We start from the raw sequence: 6643 nt of genomic DNA on the forward strand, positions 1-6643 counted from the left end.
ATTTGAAAGCCCAAATTTATAGAAAAAATCCATGCAACAATTGCATGAAACAAATTCATAAAAACCCAACACCTCAAAATCCACTATCTAAGTGGGCTTGATGTCTCCACTATAAGCCAACACCTAGCCCACTATTTTGTTAGTGGAATTATCCAACAAAAGTTTGGATTTTCCCACTAACTTTAGTCAAAGGGCAAAATAGTCATTTTGTCAAAATCAAACTTTGACAAAAAAGTCAACATTTTGACTTTTTATGATATTTTCCATGTTGACTAATTTTGACCTCTCGAGCACGAATCTGCATTCATTTTCTCGAAATTCAAATCACATTTGAATATAAGGTTGGTCAAAGTTTGACTTTTCAAAGTCAAAAGTCAACTCTTTGACCTTTTACATCTTTGACCACTTCCATTATTTTCAAGCTTCCGAATATGAACGTATTCATATTCTTGATATTTAAATCATATTTAAATATTAAAGTTGTATCTCTAAACTGAAAAATTGACTACTATATCACATATACTTGTTGGTTTCTCTCTCTTCACCTAATTTGAACAATTCGAATTATTCTATCATACTGTCCGAAGTTTATTCCATATGAGCTAGTAGGGGAACCTAATGGACCTATAGATCATGAGCTCCAACGATCCGAGATTAGCTGGCTAAAACTCTTTTAGACGGAGCTAATCAACATTCGTTAACTAACGGGTCATTCCACTATAGTCTCGTAGTGCACTTCCCCTCACTATAGATATATTTGTGTCCATTTGATATAACCTGATTAGGTAAGCTAATCCTTCACAGAATTGTTCGTAATCTCGACTGGTCATAAAAAACCGTTTTACCCCCAAGACTAACATCTTGTTCCTTAAGTTCCTTTGATCCTCTAATGAACAATTGTTTAAGGTCCAACTTATAAAACCGAACTCCTCTCAGGCCAAGGAGAGGGTGGGGCCCCTTGTTCAAGACCTGGATTTAGTACTAAAGGGAACAACCTATCTACTATCCCTATAATGGGTAAGAGTGAATTCCATCTCACACCCTATGTTCCTAGCTATCCACCTAATCTTATCCCTGAAATGGGAGGCTTTATTGGCTAGAGATAATGAGCTGCCCTCACCTATGCAGATCTAAGGATAATTCCGAGTGAACAAAGTTCATAGTTAGCTCAAGATTAAGATTAAGTTACCTAGGTCTCAATTAACGAAATAGTCAATTTTTATACATAAACGACGTTTAGAACGTAAAAAGTGACTATTTCATGGTTCAGTCTTATGTAAACTCTTTACATAGGATGCCTCCACTTTCATGTCTCCACATGAATGATTTAGGATCACATCGTTTGTACTAACTATAAAATGGACCGTATCCATAGTGTCCCCAGAATAAGGCGCCCAACCTTATTCATATACATATAGAAAATTTTGGCTATACATTTGAACTTGATGCACATTTATGTCATTAGATAAAGTTCAAACATACATTAAATAGTCTCAGGACCTTAGTTTATTGGATTCAAGATTACAATTTCAATAACAATTTTATAAAAAAACAAACAGAATATGTTTATCAATTTACAAACTATGAGTTTTAGGACATAAAATCCAACAATTCTATCAAATAGTTCTGGAATTCTAAGTCCATATACTCACCACCTCGATCCGATCTAAGTCCTAATTGGTTTCAACCTCAGCTTTATACTCTTTGAACTTTTCAAATGTTTCAGACTTTTGGTGCATTAGGTAAATAAGCCCATACCTGGAATAATTATCTATAAAACTAATGAAATATTCATACCCTCCTCTCGCTCTACCATTTAGAGGCCCACAAAGTCTGAGTGAATAAGCTCTAGGGGTTCTTTGGCTCTAAGACCTTTTCCAGAAAAAGATCTTTTTGTCATTTTACCCTCGAGATAGGACTCCACATGGTAGTAATGAACTATCTTTCCAACTTATTTAGATGACCGCTCTAACACAATCTTTCAATTCTGTTGAGATTTATGTGACCTAGTCTCAAGCTACCAAAGATAGGCATTTGGAGAAATCTTCCTTTTCTACGAGTCCTAGTAGTTTTAAAACATCTCTATGTTCAAAACGGCTTTGACCTTAGTTTTAACATATACAAGTTATTTTCTAATTTTGTAGAGGAAACATGTTTACTTCTTTTATTGACGACACTCATCATTTTTTAAATAAACATTATAATTTTGTTCTATCAAACAAGAGATAGATATTAGATTCCTTTTCATAGAAGGAATATAATATACATTTTTCAAATAAATGTACTTATCTCCTATAAATAACTTCATATCTCCCACTGCTTTAGCTAAAAACAAGAGAAATATGAGAATTTCTTTGTATCTTGACAGGGGACAGGTCATGTCGAGCGATCAATGTTAAAAATTTGCCCTTCCTGGAGGGATCCAGATGAAAAATTTATTGCTTTCCTTTACTGCTTTCTAGTTTAACTTCTTGTTTTTCTTTTGTAGGCTTTTTCCCTCTACCCTAAAGAAAAAGAAGATCAATTTAAGGCAGCCTAGATGATAGGTGTTAAGTGACTGAAAGCTCAACCTAGTAATGCATGCCTAAGTTTTTTCCAAACTCTTGTTTTGTATTATAAAAGCCAAGCATGTTGTACAGTAGAAGAAAGTTTGTAAAAAGCAAAACATGTTGTAAAGTAAAAGCAAGTTTTTATATTATTTTTGAAGGGGATTACTCCTATTTCTTGAGGTTATGATTAACTTGGGGCAGCTATGACACCTGTAGTTTCTCTCTAAGCTAAAGTACCCCGAGGAATGAGTAAGCTTCGACACCTTATTAGGAGACGTTGCTTGTAGTTGGATGTCTTTCACGTAACCTGTGTGGACAAGCCAAAACGAAGGTGACGTGTCTAGATAAGTTTCCCCTTTTTTTTTAAAGTAAAAAAATGAAAAAAATAAATAGAATAAAAGTTTGGTTTTCTTAAGTGTGTGATTGCATTGTTGAGTCTAGGAAGCTTGGCTTTTGAACCTTTGAGCTAGAGTTGGAGGATAACGAATTGAGGGCCCTATAAAATCATTCCGAGTTTTGCAAGCTTAATTAGTAGGGCTTTGAACTTAATCATGCATGAATAGGTTTAGAATCATTTTAAAAATGTGCTTCATTGATATGTAATCATATTTCATTTTTTTATTGCAAATCTTATCCTTATAGATCCATCTTGTGTATCTGAATTCCCAACTTCCCAATCAGATGAATCCTTAAAATAGTAGGCTTGTTGAGTCGGCGATCTGGCCACTCTCACCTATACAAATCAAAGGACCACCCTCATAGACAGGAGTTCACAACTTACTTAGAATTCAGGTCATGTTACTTATGGTCATCCTGGTGAAATGAAAGTCTCTATTATGAATGACGTTATATAATGAGACTAAACATTTCGTGATCCAGTCTTATACAATCTCCTTTGTATAGAATATCTCCACTCACATGTTTATACATGAATGATCAGGATCAGATCATTTGTAGCACTTTACAACAATTATAATACCTACAAAATCGACCATACTCGTAGTGTCACCAGGATAAGGTACCTAACCTTATCCATCTACTACAGACCATTTAGGTTATCACTTAAACATGATCCAGCTGTATGTCTCTACATACATGTTTAAGTTACAAGATAACATTGGATGTTAGTTTATTGTTTTGTGGTTAATGCAACTAAAATATGAATGAAATATCATACATTTTATTAAATAGACAATGAATTTGAATAAAATATCATATATTTTATTAAATAAATGATGAGTTTGCTCAATACATTTACAAACTATAAAACCCTACAAGATTTAGGGCATGAACCCTAACAATATGTAGCGTTGCAATGCTCCAATTATTGACGGACGCGCGTGAGGCATCGTAGTGTCGACTACAATATATAAGATTCTTTCAGTTTTAGGGCATAGTAGGATGTAATAATCACCCACACTTGGTCTTCCAGCCCTCTTTCCCTCTCTTTTTCATTCCATTTTCTTATTTGGGTGTTCATTTTGTAATTAATCGAGCAAATTTTGGTTGTAGCTTCTCATTCTCCATGGGAAGGTAAGATTTTGGTTTCCTAGCTTAGGGATTTGGAGGAACTCAATGTTATTTTGGGAGATTCTTAATTTATGATGTATATGATCTTTCTTATGGATTCTCACTCTAAATTTATTGATTACGTACTGCATTTCCATGTATTTGATTGACAATCAATACTTGTTTATGTAGTTCCATGCTTAGATTTAACCTTGATTAAGGCAGTGAACCATAGGAAGCAAGATATTAGACTAATGTGTTTTAAGTTAACCGCACTAGATAATGCTTTAATCAATCTTGATGTGAAAATCGTATTGAACGAGTTCATCTTCTCATGCTAGTTAATTGTATAATAATGTGATTAGAGCGGGTTCGTCTTCTCATGCTAGTTAATTGTACAATAAGGACGATTAATTAGGGTTCTAATTAATTTGGCTAGACATAAGTAAGGAGTTTAAGTTATACGTTATGGTTCAATGATCTTAATTGCAATGGGTGAATCCATTCCTCTGAGCTAGGACATCTCGATTGATTGGATTTCTATCTTTACTTTTCTTGCATTTTATTTTCTTTTATGCATTACCTATTCCAATCCACACCAATCCCTCCTCCCCCCCCTTTCATTTTACCACTTTAACTAAAAACAGTTGAAGCCCAAAATAAGAGTCGAAAAAATTCTCCTAATGCCTATCTTTGGCACTTAAGACTTGGCCACATTAATCTCAATAGGATTGGGAGATTGGTTGAGAGTGTACTCCTAAATCAGTTAGAAGGCAACTCTCTACCATCGTGTGAGTTCTATCTTGAGGGTAAGATGACCAAAAAATCTTTTATGGAAAAAGGTCTTAGAGCCAAATAACCTTACAACTCGTGCATTTAGATCTCCATGGTTCGATGAATGTTAAAGCACAAGGAGGGTATGAATATTTCATCAGTTTCATTGATGATTATTCTAGATATGGCTATATTTACCTAATGCATCATAAGTTTGAAACCCTTGAAAAGTTCAAGGAATACAAGGCAGAGGTTGAGAACCAATTAGGTAAACAGATTAAAACACCATGATCAGATCGAGATGGAGAGTCTTTGGACTTAAAATTCCAGGACTATTTAATAGAACATAGAATTCAACCTCAACTCACAATACCTGATACACCTCAATAAAATGGTGTAGCAGAAAGGAGAAATAGAACCCTATTAGACGGTTCATTCAACGAGGAGTTATGCTCAACTGCCTAATTCATTTTAGGAAAATGCAGTATAGAATACAATATATATTTTGAACATAGTTCCCTCAAAAAGTGTTTCAGAAACACCATATGAGTTATGTAGTCACTTCAGAATTTGAGGATGCTCGACACATGTATTGATGCAGAACCTAAAAAAACTGGAATGGTTTTAAAAAGTATGCCTATTTGTAGGATAACCTAATGAAACAAAAGGTGGTCAATTTTATAATCCTCAAGATGATAAAGTATTTATGTCAACAAATTCTATATTCTTAGAAGAAGACCATATAAAGAATCATCAACCTCGCAGTAGGCTAGTATTGAGTGAAATGACCAAAGAAACTACATATAGATAAAAAAAAAAAAAAAAGTTATTGATCAGGCTAGTTCTTCAACAAGAGTTGTTGATAAAATTGGTCCATCACATCCTTCTCAAGAGTTGAGAGTGCTTCGATATGGTGAGAGGGTTATTCAATAGCCTGACCGATACGTTGGTTTGATAGAAACTCAGGTCGTCATACCTAATGATCGCTTTGAGAATCTATTGACCTTTAAACTGTTGAAGTTGATGCCCTAAATCTTGTAGGGTCATGTAGTTTGTAATTGTATTGTACAAATATTTTATTTGTTTAAGAAAATATAAGATATTTTATTTGACATTTAGTAGCATTATACCCACAAACCAATAAATTAACACCCAAGGTTATTAATTATAGCTTAAACATGTATGTAAAGACATATGAGTGGATCATGTTTAAGTGATAATCTAAATGGTCTGTAGTAGATAGATAAGGTTGGGTACCTTATTCTGGTGACACTATGAATACGACCTGCTTTGTAGATGTTACAATTGTTATAAAGTGCTACAAATGATCTGATCTTGATCATTCATTTAGAGACATGTGAGTGGGGGTGTCCTATATAAAGGAGTTTGTATAAGACCGGACCACGAATGAATAGTCTCATTATATAACACCGTTAATAATGGAAACTTACATTTCACCAGGATGACTATAGGTGACATGACCTGAATCTTAAATGAGTTGTGAACTCTTGCCTATGAAGGCAATCCTTTGATTTATATTAGTGAGAGTGGCCAGATCGCCAATTCAATAAGCTTACCATTTTGGGGATTCGTGTTATTGGGAAGCAGAGAACACAACTACACGAGACGAAATTCACTCCTTCCCCGAGGTCGGGGTAAGTAAATAAATGGCTCCCTTAAGGACTGACTCCGGGTTTGGTCATAGTTGGACAATGACTTATTGTTCATTAGAGGGACTAGTGGTACGTAAGAAGTTAGATGTAGCTACAGGGGAAAAAAGGTAATTTTGGCCTAGTTGTACTTACAAGCAA

Source organism: Benincasa hispida, chromosome 11, assembly GCF_009727055.1.
Source record: "Benincasa hispida cultivar B227 chromosome 11, ASM972705v1, whole genome shotgun sequence".
NCBI lineage: Eukaryota > Viridiplantae > Streptophyta > Magnoliopsida > Cucurbitales > Cucurbitaceae > Benincasa > Benincasa hispida.